At 38.9% G+C, this 21,614-nt stretch overlaps 1 protein-coding gene across 2 annotated transcripts in view; it reads left to right on the forward strand.

Annotated features, from left to right (window-relative positions):
* LOC126202953 (ras-related protein Rab-35) overlaps nucleotides 1–21,614 on the forward strand; it is a 90,901-nt gene that overhangs the window by 8,084 nt on the left and 61,203 nt on the right. Inside the window, exon 6 of one of the 2 annotated variants that reach the window (XM_049937071.1) lies at nucleotides 18,219–18,243. The exons of the other annotated variant lie outside the window; for it this stretch is intronic. The gene's annotated coding sequence lies outside the window, so the exon portion shown is untranslated. Of the gene's footprint in view, nucleotides 1–18,218; nucleotides 18,244–21,614 lie in introns of those variants that run through there. 2 annotated transcript variants of the gene reach the window in all.

Below are 21,614 nucleotides of genomic sequence, written 5' to 3' on the forward strand. Positions count from 1 at the left end.
AAATTTGTTTGCTCAGTTGGAGAGGAGATGAAGAAAATTGAGCTGACGTACACTTGAAGATAAATGCAAACTACCCCAGAAAGCCTATTTACAAAGTTTCATGAACCATAGGAATATACAACTACTCTTGTGTCTCACTCCTTCAGGGATTGCAAGAACAAGATTAGATGAGTTACGGTGTGCTTTGAGGTGCTGAACTTTCCAACTGCATGCAATTTTCCAATTGCTCTGTATAAAATCGTGAATCAGTTTTATTTGATCGTTAGAAAAGCTTGTCTTAGAGGAATGGAACAGGAAAGCCAAAAACTTGATTTAGATGCCTTTTTTAATTGACATTTAACATACATAATGCAGAAAATGTGTAAAGCATGTTCAGCATTATAAATGCAGGATAAACGTGCTGATAATTTTTCTGAGTGTTTGCAGCACCATGTCTGTTAGAACAGTCACCATTGTTGTGGCTTCTTTTCATGCAGCATCAGAAAGACGAGCACTGACAGTGGTGCATCCAGCAACAATGCTGGAGAAAGGACTGTCAGCACATTGTCTTTTCAGACAAATCCCAGTTTTGACTACAGCATCATTTTGATGCTTGATGCTCAGAGAACAATTGTTACCAGATTGCATTTGTGATTGTCATCTGAAAGCTAGGGTACATTTGTAGGCTAATAAAACTGATTACAGTATTGCTGGTGCAAGAACCTATATGTTTAAGTGTGCGGGTGAGACTTGAGAACTTGCAAAATGGGGCTTCCAGTGTTCCAGAGCAACAAAGTAAGATTCAGTGGCAAAATAGTAGTGACTTCTGGTGAGCAAATAGCCCAGAAATCATAACTAACACACTGAGTGCCCCATGGCATTGTACAAAAAGAGTTGAAGGCACATATGTGCAATGTCCTGGCTTAAACATTCTTGCTGTGCTCCATATGTAAATGGAATGGAAGTAGTTCTAATAACTATTACAATGGGAAATAACCTCTGCTGTGTATTTTGCAGAGTACGGATATAGATGGGAATAGGAAGAATTACTGCTTAATTGCAACTTTGCCTGCTGTAATTAGTCTAAACTTTTCTTCGCAGTCTTTATGGGAGTGAGGCATAGAGGGCTGAAGTATATTTCTAGATTCTACATTTAATACGGATTCTTGAAATTTCACAGGAAAATTGACATGCTGCCAAATCAGGTTTTTTCAGCATTTCTGTGCTGCTTTCCCACAAGTCAAACAAACCTGTGACAATTTGTGCTGCTCTTTTTTGAATCACTGATATAATTTCTGGTGTAACATGTTCATAATGGTGTGGAAAACTGGCCATCATTTAATATGAAATATTGCTGTGGTAATCTGATTTTGATCCTTGAGTAATTGATCAAGGTGCAAACAACAGGAAAAGATATGTAATAGGAACATTGTGAACTTGAAATCAGTGTTGCCCTAATATTGTGCCACTAAATATCCTGTAGCGGTCCAGCAACTTTCAGAAATATTCTGCAATCTGACTACTGCATTGGATAAGGTAAACTGCTGGCATTTCATAAACTGCCTCCGGCTTCCAATAGGTAAGAAGACATACAAAAACATGATGCTTCAACTTTCCATGGGAAAAATGGAATATATTGCTGCCATTTAAACATGGCCATGCCCACCTCGAGTTGAAAAACATCTGCTGTCGTGGAAAAATCAGTTGCCCTTCAGCCAGTGTAGTAGTCACATCCCCATCAGGGATTACAGAAAAACTGGCATATCATCTCCAGGCTGAACAAAGCAGTCAGTCTTCTGGATACAGGCAACTAACTCTGACACACTCAAAGCCTAGGACTGTCCCACTGATGTGGCTAGGAAATGACATGTTACAATTTGTCCTGGAGGAAAATTCACCTCAGGCCTTGTTATTTTTCTCCACCACATCAAAGCTCAACAAACTGCTGCAAAGTAATTCTGAATTTGTTTTTCCTGCTTTGATTGTTTTGTATTTGTCAAGCAATAAATTGTCACAAAATTGTGCTCTTGCTGCAGCTGTGACAATTGTTTGACAATTAGACTTTTAAATTAAAAGGTATTCTGATGGATCCAGTGACATAATAATTCCATAGTTGTAACTAAAAAGGTATTGACAGAAGAAACCCACATTCGTGTGTGTGGTCGGCTAGCTCTTTCAAGCTCCAGCTAGCAATTTTGACAACTGCAACCACCATTACATTCACTGAGTGCGTGATGTGTGACCACTCCAAACTTCTGGTTTGGCTGTGATGTATACAGTGTGTGTGCGGTAAAAACATGATTAAATCTGTTGTTGTTGTTGTCTTCTGTCCAAAGACTGGTTTGATACAGTTCTCCATGCCACTCTATCCTGTCCAAGCATCTTCATCTCTGAATAACTATTACAGCCTACATCCTTCAGAATCTGTTTACCATATACATCTCTTCTTCTCCCTCCAAGATTTTTACACACCACGCTTCCCTCCAGTACTAAATTGGTGATCCCTTGATGTCTCTGATTATATCCTATGAACCGATCCCTTCTAGTCAGGTTGTGCCACAAATTTCTTTTCTTCCTAGTTTTATTCATTACCTCCACATTAGTTATGTGATCTACCCATTTTATCTTCAGCATTTTTCTGTCGCATCTCGTTTTGGAAGCTCCTATTCTCTTTTTGTCCAAACTGTTTATTGTCCATGTTTCACTTCCATACATAGCTACACTTCAGACAACTACTTTTAGAAAATACTTCCTAATATTTAAGTCTGTTTTTGATTTTAACAAATTTCTCTTCTTCAGAAAAACTTTTCTTGCCATTTCAAGACTCCATTTTACATTTGCTCTACTTCAGCAATCATCAGTTGTTTTGCTGCCCAAATAGCAAAAACTATCTACTACTTTCAAGTATCTCATTTCCTAGTATAATTCCCTCAGCATCATATGACTTAATTTGACTGCATTCTGTTATCCTTGTCTTGCTTTTATTGGTGTTCATCTTATATCCTCCTTTCAAGACACTGTCCATTCTGTTCAAATGCTCTTCCAAGTCTCTGTTTCTGACAGAATTACAATGTCATCAGTAAACCTCAAAGTTTTCATTTCTTCTCCCTCAACTTCAATTCCTTCCTCAAATTTTTCTTTGGTTTGCTTTACTGTTTGCTCAGTCTATGAGATTAATATCATTTATAGGCTACAACCCTGTCTCACTCCCTTCTAAACTACTGCTTCCCTTTCATGCCTCTAGACTCGCCATCTGGTTTCTGTACAAGTTGTAAATAGCCTTTTGCTCCCTGTATTTTAACCTGCTACTTTCAGAATTTCAAAGAGATTATTCCAGTCAATATTGTCAAGCCTTTCTCTAAGTCTACAAACACTATAAACATGTTTTTGTCTTTGTGTAATCTACCTTCTGTGATAAGTGGGTACAATCTATATTGCCTCGTGCTCGCACATTTCTGCAGAATCCAAACTGATTTTCCCCAAAGTCAGCTTCTGTCACCTTTTACATTCTGCTTCTGTAAAGAATTCGTGATAGTTTTTTCCCACCATGACTTATTAAACAGATAGTTTGATAACATTCATACCTGTCAGCACCTACTTTGTTTGGAATTGTAATTATTACATTCTTCTTGAAGTTTGAGGGTATTTCGCCTGTCTTGTACGTCTTGCACACCAAATGGAAGAGTTTTGTGATGGTTGGCTCTCCCAAAACTATTAGTAACTCTGACGGAATGTTGTCTATTCTCAGGACCTTGTTTCAACTTAGGTCTTTCAGTGCTCTGTCAAATTCTTCTCATGGTATCATATCTCCCATATTATCATCATCACCATCATCATCATCATCATCATCTATGTCCTCTTCCATTTCTCTAATACTGCCTTCAAGTTTATCTCACTTATACAGACTCTATATAAATTCCTTCCACTTTTCAGCTTTCCCTTCTTTGCTTAGTTCTAGTTTTCCATCTGAGCTCTTGATATTCGTGCAGCTGCTTCTCTTCTCCGAAGGTCTGTTTAATTTTCCTGTAGATGATATCTGTTTTTGTTACTGAAATATGCTTCTAAATCCTTACCCTCTAGCCATTCCTGCTTGGCAATTTTGTACTTCCTGTCAATCTAATTTTTTAAACTTTTATATTCCCTTTCGCCTGCTTCATTTGCTGCATTTTTAATTTTTCTCCTTTCTCAGTTTAATTCAATCTCTCTTGAGTTATCCAATGATTCCTACCAGGCCTTACCTTTTTGCCTATATGATCCTCTGCTGCCTTCATCATGTAGTCATCTCATTACTGTCCCTATCACGTCTCTGAAAGTTCCTTAGTAAAGAAAACTCCTCACGATTGGTTGCCTCAAAATTATTATTAATATTTGACTAAGACTGGCAGAACTGTTACCCTACTTGCCACGGCCTTTGCACACTAGTGCTGGGGTGTACTAGACAATAATCCAAAGATTTGAGTTTTTTCATGATGGCTGAAAACTTTTCTAGTACTCAGCTCCAGGCTTAAAATTTATGGGAAAGACAAGCTGCCTGTGAATGTAAGGCCCCCCCCCCTTCCAGAAAAAAAGAAAATATCTTTTTCAAGCCACCACACAATGCTGCTCTGAACAACATTATGCACTTAGGATCATTCCATGTAGGTTTTCACGGCCGGCGTCTTCATCAGTAAACACTTAGCCCGGAAGTGTTTACTGATGGACCCTTAGGATCATTTTGTCTACCTGTCCATCTGGATACACAAGTATTCCATCTATTTTCTGTTAGACCCTTTCGCTGTCTCTTTTGTCAGATGTGCTTTCACAAATTCCAGTGGCCTTTCTTGCCACTTCCGCATCTTTCACATTCTGCAGTGATTTGATAATGTGAAAAATGGCAAGTTGCATTCTGGTTTCCAGCCCACATGAAACTGCACATTCCCTTACACCTAGCTATCTAAGTCAGCTCAGAGGCCAGATGAAGGCAACAAGCCACCTGCAATACAGCCGTGCTTGGTAAAACAATGAAAAACCTTCAGTTTAAGGTTAGCTTAACTTTGATTGGCCACTAATGTGGGATTTAATTTCACCTCGCTTCAAAGCCTGACTGGGAATAGTCTCTAATGGTAGTTGGTAGTGCAGAGAAGGGAGAAACAATTCTTACAAAATTGAAACTCGCCATAATCCCTCAAAATAGCTGTGGGCATAATACACATCTACATCTACATACATACTCCATAAACTGCTGTATGGTGCATGGCTGTGGGTACCTTGTTGCACTACTAGTCATTTCCTCTCTGTTCCTCTTGCAAATAGATTGAGCAATAATGACTGTCTAAAACCTTATCTTCGTGATCCTTACGTGAAATGTACTTTGGCTTGCATGCTGATCAAACCTACTGGTAATGTATCTAGCAGCCCGCCTCTGATTTGTTTTGATGTCTTCCTTTAATCCAACCTGGTGGGATCTCAAGCACTCGAATAGTACTCAGGAATAAATCACACTAGTGTTCTACACACCATGTTCTTTATGGGCGAGCTAAACTTTCCCACAATTCTTCCAATAAAGCTACCAACCTGACATGCTCTTTCCATTTCATATCACGTTCCAACATTACGTACGAATATTTAATCGAAGTGACTGACAAGCTGCACTCTGCTAATGCTGTATTTGAATTTTACAGGACTGTTTTCCTACACATCCTTATTCACTTTGATTTTTCTACATTTAGAGCAAGCTGCTATTGATCCCACGAACTAGAAATTTTGTCCAAGTCATCTTGTATATTCCTACAGTCACCCAACAATGACACTTTCCCATACACCACAGTGTCATCAGCAAACAGCTGTAAATTACTGTTCACTCTGTCCACTGGGTCATTTATGTACATAGAGGAGGAGGGGACACAGTCCGGTTACACTTCCATGGGGCAATCCTAGTAATACCCTTGTACCTTGTCGTTAAGGATAACAAACTGGATTTTATTACTTAAGAAGTCTTTAAGTAACTCACGTATTTGGGAACCTAATCCATATGATCTGACCTTCGTCAACAATCTGCAGTGGAGCACCATGTCAAATGCTTTCTGGAAGTCTAGAAATATGGAATCTGCTTGTTACTATACATGGTTAGTAGGATATGTGAGAAAAGGGGAAGCTGAGTTTCACACAAGCAGTGCTTTCTAAATCCGTGCTGATCTGTGGAACAGAAGCTTTTCTGTTTCAAGGAAATTTATTATATTTGAACTTGGGATATGTTCAAGAATGCTGCGGCAAACCGGATGTTGTGGGTATTGGTGTATATTATGTGGGGGTATGTTCTCTTACATTTCTTACATGCTGGTGCTGTGTGCACTTTTCCCATTTGCTTGGGACTTCACACTGGCGATAGATTCACAGTAAATGCAGGCTAAGTAAGGGGCCGTTGCCGCAGGGAACCCCCTGTAAAACCGAATTGGTGTTCCAGCTATGTTAGATGCCTGTCTACACCGTGAATGCTAATTTCTCTCTGTGTGAGAGTCTGTATGTCAGACAATGGTATGATTGTACAATTCTCTTGCGCAATCATTTCCTTCTGCTGTTTTCTGTTGCCACTCCACACTGGTCGACCAGTGACAGGATAGAAACATTTTACCTACTAAATGATTTTTTTTGTGTGATCAGAATTTTCTCAGGCTCTTGGCAAGATCTTTCGCTAAGTTATGATCGCAGAAGTTACTGTATACTTTGTGTATTTCTCTTCATACGGATCTATGAATTTCTACTAATTTTTGCATGTCAACATTTGCGTGCTTTTTTTTTTTATATTAAAAAACTGGGAAGTTAGCAATCTCTGTTTCCTCAGCATTTCCCGTATTTGATTATTAAACTATAGAGGCTGTAGAATGAGATTTTCACTCTGCAGCGGAGTGTGCTCGGATATGAAACTTCCGGGCAGATTAAAACTGTGTGCTGGACTGAGACTCTAACTCGGGTCCTAAGTTAGAGTCTCGGTCCGGCACACAGTTTTAATCCGCCAGGAAGTTTTATAGAGGTTGTTTTCCATCCTTAATCCACATACTTAGCACATATGTCTCCAGACTGTGGTATACAAATTTTAGAATATGCCCGTAATCTCTCTACACCCATCATACTGAAGGTAAATGTCAGTATGTTGGTACACTAAAAACTGCTTAACTGCTTTTTCTAGTGTAAACACTCTCCTGGCCTTCTTGATAGATTAACTTTTAGCAAGCATCATCACTGTGACCATATCGTAATCACTAATCCCCATTTCTGTTCTGACACTGTCGATAAGTGTAGAGCTGTTTGTTGCTACAATGTCTAAAATATTTACATTGTGTGTGGATTGTCTTACTAGTTGTTTGAGGCAGTTTACTGAAAATGTGTTCCGAAGTACTTCACAAGACTGTCATTACCACCTTTGGTGAATCCATAGACATTCCAGTCTATACTAGGTAGGTTAAAGTCGCCTCCAAATTATATTACATGATCTGCGTATTTCCATGATACTGACCATAGATTTTCCTTGAATGACTCTAAAACAGTCACAGCAGAATCAGATGGCTGGTAAAAACATCCACCTGATTTCACCCAAACCTGTTTATATGCATCAAGATAACCTCACTGTCACACTCAAATTCAGCCTAGATAGAGATACTATTTCTGTTAACTGCAGTGAACACACACCCCCTCCTATGGTGTCTAGCCTGTCTTTCTGATGTACATTCCATGAATTGCTAAATATCTCACAGCTTTCTGCTTAAGATCTCAGCCACTCTTGGCCCAAAGAATAATTTGAACATGAGAAATTTCCTGGAGGAACTTTGTCATAAACACTTCATCAATTTACTCTTAAAATTTTGACTGTTGTCGTGTGTCTACTTTATATCTGATCTAATTTCACACTCTGCTTATCAACTGATGAGCATTCATCAGATGACCACGAACAATCGCCTAGCCTTAAAAATTGTGAACTCCACAATTACTCCGCTATTAGAGTAGCTACTTCCTGTGTATAGTGCATCCCTGACCTATCAATTCCCCACCCTGTAACACTGGTCAGAAATCTACAGCCCGGATCATCACAGAATTGATGAAACCTCTTGTTGCAACCCTCCACTTGGCTCCAAACCAAAGGATCCTTATCGACTCTGGGTACAATGTAGCACATTGTGAGCTCTGTTTGCACACCAGGAGTGATGCCAGCTGTCTTCACCAGCAATCTATAGGAACTTAAGGTGTTCTCAGAACCTAAGCAACAGGTGTCGTTGGTGCAGACTTGAACAACTGCAGATTACTGCACCCTGAACCTTTGATAGCCTCAGGCAGGCAAGGCCACTTCTACATCTTGGATGAACCGGGTGCCCCTTCTCCTCCCCCTCTCACCCCCCCCCCCCCCTCCCTTCCCTGCTTCCAGTCGGCACACTGAAAATTGGAATTCTTTCTGGCCTTGGACATTATTTTGCTAATGACTCCATAACACACCTAACATTAGAGCTCCCACTAATTTGTAAACCCCTCTTTCTGTGTGCTTGCTCGGATCTTGCTGAAGGTGCAAGGGTGAATGGATGAGGCCAGACGAGCAGCCTCCACATTGACTCTGCAACTCGAATGACGCGATTGCGTATCGAGGTGCCACATGCCCTGCAGTGAGTGCAGATACCCCACATCAGGTACATTGGAAGGTGCATTGACAGTAGAGCTCATGGGTGAAACAACTTAAGTTTGAGGTGTTCTATGCAATGTGCCAGTTCCTCTACTGCTGCCATACCCCAAGGCAGCAGCCTGCAGACAGCTGACTGTGACCATCAGTGTCTTCAGCCGTTTGTGAACTGTGGTTAGCTCCTGCCGCATCCACACACAGCATGCACACACCGAATCCGTCCTGCTACTTGTAACTTGAGAATTGAGCTAGAGAAACAAACATAAAAAGCTATATTGTGATTCGCTAATCTTCTGGTGCTTCACATATTGAAGCTGATAGCTGACTGACTGTGATCGATAATTGCTGTCAGTCAAAAAGAAATGATGACAGCACAAATGTACACGTGACAATTATAGAAACACAATACTACACAAAAGCATGCAATGTAGTTAAGAATTAAACTTTTTAAACTCACAGTAGCATGCAATTATTTTAAGAATTAAACAGAAAATGCAGACAGAGAAGCTAAATATGCTACTTGTTTGCCTCCTGGTTCTTCAGCCACAAAGGCCAATGGCTGATTGGCTGCGATTGATGGCTAGTGCCCCTCCAAATCACTATGAGGACATAAATAAATTAAAAATACATATTAACAAACAAGGTTCTTTTCCTCCTATGTTAGCAACGATAGACCCTAGTTAACAGCACAAAAGAAACACTACAGAAATTCTGCTACAAAATAGTCAGGAGATATAAATCATTGTATTAATGCGCCCCCCCCCCCCCTCTCTCTCTCTCTCTCTCTCTCTCTCTCTCTCTCTCTCTCTCTCTCTCACACACACACACACACACACACACACACACGCGCGCGCAATATATTCGCTTGGATCACCTCTCGGAGAAGAAAAAAGCCATACAAAGTCTTCTGTCCAAACTGTCTCGTCTGGCACTATCAGTCAAAGAATGGTTGGCAGCACAGTAAAAAGAAGAAGAAGAAGAAGAAGAAGAAGATAGCAAGAATTTACTGCACCACTCAATACAATATTAGTCTATTCACTAGTGACAAAAGCTTGTAGTGGTCAAATGGGTCTTGACTTGAGAACAATATCTCTCGCCTCAGAACAAAAAGTCGCATAAATAAAATATCTATCTTAGAAATTCTTTACGCAGATGATGTATGTATGATGGCTAATTCTCCTGAATCTCTCCAAACATACATGAACCTCCTAAATGACTCCTGCAGAAGATTTGATTTAGTAATAAGCATCACCAAGAGGCAAGTCCTTCAACAACCACCTAGGAGTTCCAATACAGACGACTGCAGTATTAAGCTTGACAATAAACATTTAGAAAATGTCACAATTTAAACATCTAGATAGCCAAATTATAAGCGACAACAGCCTGACAACAGAAATTGCAGCTCGTATAGCCAATGCAGCCTCAGTTTACGGCAAACTGAATCACCAAGTATGGAAATCACATGATCTCAGACTGCAAACTAAAATTGCAGTCTACAAAGCAATAATATTACCAACTTTACTCTACACCTCGGAAACCTGGTGCTGTTATAAAGCTGACAGTAGGAGGCTAGACACCTTTCATCTTCGCTGTGTGAGATCAATTCTCCGCATAAAATGGGAAGACCGTGTTCCAAACATGGAGATTTTGCGTCGTGTGAAATTGCTTGGCATTGAAACTCTCTTAATGAAACATCGACTGAGATTGAGTGGCCATATCATACGCATGGATGACAGTAGACTTCCCAAAGCAGTGTTCTACTCAGAGCTCTCGTGTGGAAAGTGGCGGCTAGGTGGCCAACACCTGAGGTATAGACACCATCAAACGCCACCTCACAACCTGTAGCATTCCGAACAAATGTTGGGAGAAGCTTGCATTGCACCTATCAGAGTGGCGCTCAACTGTACACAAGAGTGTGGAACAATTCAAGCATATCCTCCTAAAGAACCTGGACGATAAATGAAAGCTCCGCAAATCTAAGCCCAAGCCTAATTACATCTATACGTATAATTCCACTGAGCAACTATATTGCTCTTCGTGCAACCGAAACTTCAAAGCAAAGCTTTGCTTTGCAAGCCACATCTGAGCCCGCCACAATACAGACTAAACTACTGACGGAGTCGCATCGCCGGACACGGCGAGGTGAACATCATCATCATCATTCTCTAGTGTAAACTTAATTCTTTTCTTCACTCAAGGTGGTCCTTTCATTGTGTTTGATGGATGAAAACGTTATCCATGCTTCTACATACACTACCCTGTTCTTTACGCAGATGATGTATGTATGATGGCTAATTCTCCTGAATCTCTCCAAACATACATGAACCTCCTGCTTGGTTCCAGTGCGATTAACTCTGCCATCAAGTGAGGTCTGTTGGCCACAGAAGTGTGTTAAAATTGATGCTTGGTAATTGATATGGTGATAAGTTGCGTTGCTAAAATCTGAAAATGGTAATGGGCAAGACTTAACTCTCTTGATTTCAGGTGACACAGATTTTTCCCTGATCAGATCTGCTTCTTTGGCAGCTCTGCTCCTGACCTGTATGGTCTTGTCAATTCAAGATAGTGTAAGCTTGGACAGAGGCTTGACAGGGGGTTTATTGCAGGGCTTAGCAGGTTCTGTTGCATTATACTTTCTCTCTCTTGAGCTAGGTCTCTTTTCATTGTCTATCTTGTATCCTCCTCCTAACATACCACCTAATGTAGGAGCAGTACGATGTACCTGACCACCTTCTTAATCCCAAGTAAGGACTGTGTATGAGTTTCGTGGCTCTCAGCTATATTTTTGAGCTATAAGCATTTAGATGTTGCAAATGCTAATTCAATGCAGCCCTTTTAAAAGGGACATCAATTTGGCAACTAGTTTGTCTTCTGTCAGTGATTGGTAAAGAGTTTTGACGAACTAATCCTACTACTGGTTACGCTCATTCTTTCATGTACTAGTCTGTCCTCAGTATCTTTTCATTTTCTGCATGAGGGACAGAATGGGCTTTCCCCCATACTGTCCCACGTACCAAGTACTACTATAGTTTCGTTTAGTATCATGTTCCAACATTTTCATTTAATTAGAAATAATGTCACCTAAAATTATAAGCTGCTGTTAAGTGTTATTTTATTAATGAGTGCTTTCAAAGGCCATTTCTCAGTACAGCTTGTTTTAACAGTTAAGAGTGGCATTGGAATACTGTGATGTCAAAAAAGCAGCAGTAAACAAAAGGAAATTCTATAGGTAGGAAATTTGCTACTTCCCACTTCTTGTTACAAGCAACCTATAGGAGCCTTTAAACTTCTCAAATTACTCTTTCATACAGGTTTCCTTTCTGGGACTAAAAATATGTGCCTTACTTCACTTTTATTTCCTCCAGTCCATTCTTGCTAATGTAACTCATGATCTGTGATCATTGCCATAGTGATAGATGTGGATGGACAGAATCTGCACCAAAGATTTTGATAATATAGTGTATCACTGCATGTGCCACAATTCTGTGGAGTGGATATAGTTTCCGAAGTTTCCAGAAGGAATCCAATATTGTAAGAATGTGGGCCACCACTCTCCTACCATAATTAAACATCCCATAAAGCGGACGCAGATAATTTTTATCAATCGCTTGGTTATCACACAGTGTGTTTTTCCCCAATAGCTTTCCGTTGTCATCTTACGATGACCCCTAGTGTAGGTGACATTCTACTATGATTTTTGTTGTTTTGCAGCTCAGGTCATTAATGCAACTGTTTGACATAAAACCTGGTCACCAGCTAGGCACTGTAGAGACCAAGCCCGAGCCATTCATGTAAGTGGCCAATAGGACTGGTCTCCCCTCAGAATTCTCAGTCCGGCCATCTGCACAAACTGGAAGTGTCTGGAAGAAGTGTTCTCTTCTTCTCAAGCTGTCACAGTGCTGTATCTGCTCGTGGCCTAGTGGTAAACATGAGATACAGACGTGTAGTCACAATTTTGAGTCCAGTTGTTCCTTTATTATTATTTTTAACCATATTTTGGGTGTCTGCTAAAGGTATCAATATGATGGTATCTCGTAGATAGTTGGTTTCAGTTTCTAATCAACCAGTAATATCAAAACCTTCTTCAAAAGAGCTTGTGATTGCTTCAAGGTCAGAACAGTTCTCACTCAAGTTTCCTCACGCTATAGCGGCCATCTGCCACTAGCTAATTAATGTCGGCAGCCGTCTGTCATCACACCTTGGGCATGTTTCTGCTCTCCCATTGATGATAATAATAACATTGTTTGTTATTGTAGTTTGAATGTCAGGTGTGGGGTGAGTGCTATTCAGTATATCATGTCGGGAAACGATATAACTGTATCAATAATGATCAGATGTTCCATATTCAGGAAGTATCAGTAATTGACATTTGATGAACTATGACCATTTAACATTTTTGCTACATTTGCATTCAATAGGCAAAATTCAGAATTCGGATGTAGGAGTAATGCCTGCTCTAATTCAAAATACAAAATTCAGAAGGGCAACTCTTACTGTGTTTTTACTTCAACTTTGTCAGCTTACTCATTGAGCAGTCCTGTGTGGAATGTTGTTACTGTTGATATGTTATTGTGCATTTATATTAACTTCTTAAAAAAAAAACTTAATAGCTGAGGTATAACAAAGGCATACACTCGAGCCAAGAGCAACATCAGTAGATAATATTGTGCATCTGATGGCACAAAAGGATACTGTGCACTATGAATATGGAATAGCAAAAGTATACACAATTTTATTCCCATTTCTGTAATCAGGCTTAAGGACTAGAGCACAAGTTACTGATAATACTCAGATGCACTGATTGCATATTAAACGCCATAAAACTCTATCAATTATTTTTATCTCGTAAGTGTTCTGAAAACTGAGAAACCATTCACTAGACATGAGATGTGATTCACATTTGTGTAGCATCTCCAGTACTTACCTCAACAGTGAGCTTAGCTGCACCAGCACCCCTATGCACATTAAAAGAAATGAATGTGGATGAAATTATGAAAATGTTATCATATGGTGAGGAGAAAACTATAAAATGATACTCATGCACTCACCCACACCTCACTCGCTACTTATTCTGTTAACATTATGAGTAAACAATAAATATCATCCCCCCGACTGATTATTATATGCCAGTTAAATGCCTGCACCTTTCTGCCAGCAACTTAATTCCTTTTGCAGCACACATCTTGTCGTGGAAGCGATAAACATGTGTTACAGTTCATCACACCATCGTCATGTCGACACCCTCCCACCCGTAATCACTGTGGATGTCTTATAAATTGTGACACTAGACTCAGATTTATACCTACTTTACTTAGTTCTTGTTGTCATCTTTTCTGGCTAGGCATTTTGCTGTTGCTCTGAATACTGTTTTCATTCTTCCAGCCCCACCATTCAGAAAGTAGTGAAAATAAGTGACAGAATAGCCCCTATGATCTAATAAGTAACAATATATTAATAGTTAGTGAAGCTCACAAAACTCAATCAATCGTAGTATTTTTTTGAATGATTTCCTAATGCTTTCAGCTGTCATTATCTTTATTTGATGTAATGTTGTACAGTTTTCGCCATAGGCCGTTTTAAAGCAACTAAAACGGAAGCATTACACAGTAGATGCATTAGTATCACAGGAATTTAACTTAGAAACAAGTCATATACCAAGACATACTAGGCAAATTATAATTTCTTTGATGGTATATTGTGCATGGTGTGCCCTTGCTCCTGTGATTGCATGTAGTTCCCACTTTTTAAAAAAAAAAAAAAAAAAAAAAAAAAAGGCGCTCATTACTTTTGAATAGTTGTTGCAAAGCCCTTGACTCATTCCATGTCGAATTAGCACAGAAAAGTACAATTTTCAACTTAACCATCTTTGATTTTTATCAAATTTGGTGTGTTCATTACACATGACGAGAATGAAAAATGCCAAATTACAGTTTTAAACATTTCTGTTTCTCAGAAACCATTTATAATTTTCAAACATAGGAATTACACAGGCAACGAATAGTTGTCTGGTGCAGTGACCTAGGTTTCAACGACTCAGACTCAGTCTGTTGTTGTTCCTAGTTAGGCATATATGCCAAAGGCTGGAACATGTTTTGTTTTATTTTTGACTTGAGTATATCTGCTTTAATTTCTGACCATTGCCTTCTCGCAGTATAATTTTATGTTTTCTCAAAATTTAATTCTGATGAAGACAGCTTTATAGGTGTCGTAACCTAGGTATGTGTACCAAATAGTTATTTGCAACTGATTGGCTGTGCAATTCTATGTTTGAATACCAAATAACAGAATTTTAGTGCAGAAAAGAAAACGATGAATGGCCACTCAAAGTTCTAAAAATGTGCGGAAAATTTGGCAAACACTGCTGACAAATAAATATGCCTGTATCTTCTGTTCTAATACAGATAGAATAGGTAATTTTGGAAAGATCTTGAAACAAGCTTTTCAGTGGTATGCAAATTCGTCATATTTGAAAAATGTACACAATTAAAGTGATCTTGACCTGGAATATCTCAAAACATGTCACCTTCCAAATTGACAATATATATAACAGAGGGAAACATTCCACGTGGAAAATATATCTAAAAAGAAAGATGATGAGACTTACCAAACAAAAGCGCTGGCAGGTCGATAGACACACAAACAAACACAAATATACACACAAAATTCAAGCTTTCGCAACAAACTGTTGCCTCATCAGGAAAGAGGGGAAGGAGAGGGAAAGACGAAAGGATGTGGGTTTTAAGGGAGAGGATAAGGAGTCATTCCAATCCCGGGAGCGGAAAGACTTACCTTAGGGGGAAAAAAGGACAGGTATACACTCGCGCACACACACACATATCCATCCACACATACAGACACAAGCAGACACATTTAAAGACGTCTGCTTGTGTCTGTATGTGTGGATGGATATGTGTGTGTGTGCGCGAGTGTATACCTGTCCTTTTTTCCCCCTAAGGTAAGTCTTTCCGCTCCCGGGATTGGAATGACTCCTTATCCTCTCCCTTAAAACCCACATCCTTTCGTCTTTCCCTCTCCTTCCCCTCTTTCCTGATGAGGCAACAGTTTGTTGCGAAAGCTTGAATTTTGTGTGTATATTTGTGTTTGTTTGTGTGTCTATCGACCTGCCAGCGCTTTTGTTTGGTAAGTCTCATCATATTTCTTTTATATATATATATATATATATATATATATATATATATATATATATATACTTCTTCATGTTAAACTTTACAGGGTAGTAAAAAGTCAAGGTGGTATGACAATGGGATCAGGAGATATAAATAAATATTTACAGCAGTGTGTTGGATTAGTGCAAAATAAATTGTATTCAGACTCCTAACGATATGACACAAAGCACTGAAAAACATGTTTATTGTTAAAGAGGTGGTGTTACAACAGTGCACAGTAAGATAACCATATAGGCAGGCCAATATCAAACTACCAAACATTGGATGGCAGTTTGGCTGCCACAAGTACACAGATAGTTGCTGCAAAAAGTGTTGTATGTTGAAATTATATAAACCGACTTTGAAGATAATGTATTGCTGTAATCCATTCAGGAAAGATGGACACAACAGATAGAACAAAAATCTACGAAAAGTGCAAATGTGGATGGTTGATAAGATCAGTGGCACAGTGACAAACTACAAAATATGTGATAGACGTAGAAAAAAATTAACTTGCAGGCAAAGGCCCGTGGCTGACCCAACTACATTGAAACAAGTGGAAACAACAAACCTGCATAGTGCCTCAGATAAGTCACACACACCTGTAGCCCCAAAAATTGCTTTAGATGCATTAAATTGTAGTTAAATATCTCTTGGCAAGTCCCCGGTCAAAAGGAAGAGACTGACAGAGAGGGCATATGTGCAGAAAACGTTCGAGCAAGTGTGAGGTATTTCCAAGTAAATACTTACCTAGTATGGAAGAATATGTAGATATGAAATAAATGTTGAGTGTGAAATAACGCAATTGAAAGAGAAATTCAGTACCAGGATGACAAGGAGCAAGAAGATCCAAAGTGTGACAGTTCTTCCATAATGAGAAAAGCAAAACAAATAGTCAAAGAATGTGGTACCTTAGAAACTCCCAATCCAAGACCTAAACGTGTCTTCAATGAACAAATTGTGAACGTTGTCATAGAATTCTAAAACGGGTACAATACAAGCCGCTTTTTTAGCTGGGGGAGAAGGGTTTTGGTTGTATTAAGAAAAATGGTTCCAGGATTCTTAAACTAAAACAAATAGTGTTGGGAAACCTGCATGAACTGTGTCGGACATTCAAAGATGAATCCCAGGATTGAAAATAGAATTATCAAAATTCTGCCAGTTGTGATCCAAGAGCTGTGTTTTGGCTAGTGCAACCATTACCCACAGTGTGTGTGTTTTCAATATTTACAAAAATGGTGATGCTCGTGCTGGAAGGTTCCAGATTAAAAGAAGTGACACATGATGCAGACTGTCAACTTAGCAACTACACTCACTGTCTTGCTCAGATCATCTGTAATACTGCACAGCCAAAATGCTATTATCTTCACATGTGAAAACTGCCCATTTACACATTCTATCATGACCCAAATGCAAGAGTTGTTTGATGAAAATGGAATTGATGAAATAACACATAAACTGTGGACATGTACTGATAGAACAACTCTCAAGACATGTGTCTCATCTGTGGAAAATGTCTTGGAAAACCCTGCAGTCAAATTAAAAAAAGTTTTTGTTGTTTTCCTTCATAGCTGTCCAACAGTCCGAATTTCTTCATAATCTGAAAAAGACACTTGATGACAGTGAATATATTGTAATATGTATAGGGTATTTGTCCTGCAGGATGAGGTGCAGGGGTTTCATTGGAACAATGCGCAAACCGCTGTTCGTCCATTTGTTGTTTATTATGGACATCCAGAAAACTGTGCAGTCGATCACATTTCCTTTTTTATAATATCAGAATGCCTTAAATGTGACACAGTGAGTGTTGATCTTTTTCAGTGTAACTTATTTAGCTTCATGGGATTCCATTTCCATAGGACACCTAAGTATGTGTACTGTTTCTCAGATGGTGCTGCAGCCCATTATAAGAATCAAAAGAATTTTGCCAACGCAACTTTTCATCAGACTGATTTCAGTGTTTCTGCAGAGTGGCACTTCTTTGCTACATCACATGGCAAAGGAGCATGTGATGGTATTGCTGGTATCATCAAGAGACTTGCTGCTTGTGCCACTCTGCAGTCCATTTACAACCCTCAAATAATTACACCCAGACAGTTGTTTGAATGGTGCTCTAAGAACACAGCAGTGTGTCACTTTCACTATGCGACTAACAGTAAATGTTGATGAAGAATCTGTCTTTCAAGAGTGGTATGCGCAAATTTACACAATTGTAGGTACTCAAAAGTTACATTCAGTTATTCCCGCTGGCCATTCAATATCCAAACAAAAGTTTTCTCCAATTCTCCAGACATCGGGAATGAATCTCTTAACTAGGACCCAACAAGACACGTGCCTCGGTGATATTGCAGGGTTTTTTGCGGGCTTGTACAAAGGTAATTGGTGGCCTGGATGTGTTTTGAATGTTAGTGAATATACGAATGGCGTTTCAGTTACCATCCTGTATCCTCGTGGCCTTCACCTTCACACGTATACTCTGAGAAACCTGACATCTTAACTGTGGACAAGGAGGACATTCTTGCAAAGGTTGACGTGAGAACAGCAACAATGCAAACATATTTCCTTTCACCAAAAGATGCACTAACGTTGTTGTGTGTTGATTCCCAGTAATGAGGTATGGTATGTCTAGATCATACATTTCTCATTTGTTTCTGTAAATCTGAACCTGTTTACCATGCCTTTCATTCATATGTCCAGTTGGGATAGCTATATCACATTTTGCATCATTGACGCTCAGATGTCGTAGTGTGCGACCTTGCATATTATAAGTGCTTGCTATTAGCCTGTTGTCTACACTAACTTACTGTACTATGTTATAACACCAACATGTTTAACAATAAACATGTTTAACAATAAACATGTTTTTCAGTGCTTTGTATCATACTATTAGAGTCTAAATGCAATTTATTTTGTATTAGTGCAATGCATTGCTGTACATATTAATTTGTATCTCCTAATCCCATTGTCACCCCAACTTGATGTTTAACAATGTTGTATATTGTAACATTAAAAAGCAAATATATTCTTTCACGTATTTCGAAGGTGGCATGTTTTGAGATATTAAAGGTCAAAGGTCAAGTTCACTGACCTTAATTGTGTACATTCTTCGAATATGACAAAATTGGATATCATTGAAAAGCTAATTTCAATGCCTTTCCAAAATTACCTGGTTCACTGTTCTATCTTTATTAGAGCAGAGGTTACAGCCATTTTTGTCATCATTTTTTGTCAGATTTTCTGCACATTTTTAAAACTTCAAGTGGTCATTACTCTTGACTTACTTGTGCTAAAATTCTGCAATGTGATATTTTTCGTTCTCTTGTCATGTGCAACACCAAATTTTGTGAAAATCAGAGGGGGTCAGGTTAGCACCTGTGTTAATTTGACATTCTTGAATATAACTACGATGTTTTTGACATACTTATAATTATTTTACTGAAATTTGTTAATTAATATATATTTTTATTCTCAAATATGTCTATTTATCATTAATCATTGGTGTAAATATGACTGTAGTAATTTCATTAAAATAACTTGGAAATTTTTATTCTGTTATTGTGGCAGTACATCATTTTTTAATGGTTGTTACAAAGATCTTATAGTAAAGCCAGCCGCAGTACTGTAATGAAAGAGCACTGAAAACCATGGGAATCAAGTAAAACCTTTCACGACCTGCTTCATCGTGTGAGATATTTTGCAAGACAGTTCTGTTTATTTGAGAGTATTTGCATTTGGTGTCCTGGTGACCATAATAACTTGGCTAATAACGGTTCCCCTATAATATTTAGGCCCACAATTTCATAAGGTGCTAAATCTGAGCTTAGGTGTGGTTAGTTCATTCAGTAAGGTTTCAAATTCGCCAATCATTTCGGACCATTTCCTGTGTCATTTGTTACGGTATGTTCTACAAAGGCGTCAGATTGCTTTCACAATTCTCTCTGTCGGATTACTGGATGGATGGCACACTGAAATTTTCACATGTTTTACATTATAATTACGCAGGCCAAAGAAAAAATTTTTTTTTGAAAAAACTTTTTTTACTTTGATAGTTGATCTCTCTAGCTTTTTATGAGCTGAATCCAAATCTGACTTAGTTTTTTTGTATCGCCCATAGTTTTCGAGCAATATGATTTTTATTATATAGTATAAAAATCCTATGCTCTACGGTAAACGGGGAAATGAATGAAACACTTTGTTACAACATAAGCTACTTAAAACAATGATGTGTGTTAATAGAGGTTTCACTTGTCAGCTGGAATTTGTTTGTATTTCCTTTCTCGTTTTTCTTTAAAACCTTCTTGTGTAACTTGCTGAACTTATTGGTGAAGTGACCAACTGTAGTCCCCCATCACGTTGGTGTTCCAGCGATCTTAGTAGCGTTTTTCCATCACTTTAATGTCCTGGTGAAAATTCTCTCCTTGCTCCTTACTAACATCTCCCATATTGTCCGGCACGTAATAAAGGCGACTGTTCAAAAAGTGAACTTTCAGGCTAATTCAACATCCTAAAGTTTTAAACTTCTTTAACATTGTAGCTATAATAGAAACACATTCTGGGTCTTTTTCATGTCCTATGAACTTCGTAATGACTTGCTTGGATGATACCCATGCTTCTTTCTCATTTAAGGTCATTGTGGATTCAAAGTTAATATCAAACATCAATTTTCTATTGTCAGGTCCAACAAAGACACCTTCATTTAGATTAGCTTCTGAAAGATGTGGAAACTTTATGCAGAGATACTTAAAACATGATCTATCTTTAGGCAAATCCATTACAAACTGTTTGATTAGGCCTACCGTAAGTGTAGAGGTGGTAGAGTGTGTTTTTTTGGATCTACAAGTTTTTTGCGTACAATGTTCTTCTCACCACGTTTTAAAGACTCCCTCACAAGCCAGTTCTTTCTGCACCAGTGTTGATCCCTAGCCCTACTGTCCCATTCACACAAGAAACTGGAAATTTGGTAAAGCCACCGTGCTGACCAAGGAGAATGCATGTTGCTTTTAGATCTACATCTAAATCTACTTCCATTTACGTCCATACTCTGCACCATCTACATCCATACTCTGCAAGCCACCTAACGGTATGTGGCAGAGGGTACCTTGAGTACCTCTATCAAGTTCTCCCTTCTATTCCAGTCTCGTATTGTTCGTGGAACAAAAGACTGTTGCAATGCCTCTGTGTGGGCTCTAATATCTCTGATTTTATCCTCATGGTCTCTTCACGAGATATACGTAGGAGGGAGCAATATACTGCTTGACTCCTTGGTGAAGGTATGTTCTCGAAACTTCAACAAAAGCCCGTACTGAGCTACTGAGCGTCTCTGTTGCAGAGTCTTCCACTAGAGTTTATCTATCATCTCGGTAACGCTTTTGCGATTACCAAATGATCCTGTTACGAAGCGCGCTGCTCTCTGTTGGATCTTCTCTATCTCTTCTATCAACCCTTTCTGCTACGGATCGTACACCGGTGAGCAGTATTCAACCAGTGGGTGAACAGGTGTACTGTAACCTACTTCCTTTGTTTTTGGACTGCATTTCCTTAAGATTCTTCCAACGAATCAGTCTGGCATCTGCTTTACTGATGATTAATTTTGTATGGCCACTCCATTTTAAATCACTCCTAATACCTACTCCCGGATAATTTATGGAATTAACTGCTTCCAGTTGCTGACCTGCTATATTGTAGCTGAATGATGAAGGATCTTTCTTTCTGTGTATTCACAGCACATTACACTTGTCTACATTGAGATTCAATTGCCATTCCCTGCACCATGCATCAATTCGTTGCAGATCCTCCTGCATTTCAGTACAATTTTCCATTGTTACAAC

This window comes from Schistocerca nitens, chromosome 9 (genome assembly GCF_023898315.1).
Source record: "Schistocerca nitens isolate TAMUIC-IGC-003100 chromosome 9, iqSchNite1.1, whole genome shotgun sequence".
NCBI classification, from domain to species: Eukaryota; Metazoa; Arthropoda; class Insecta; order Orthoptera; family Acrididae; genus Schistocerca; species Schistocerca nitens.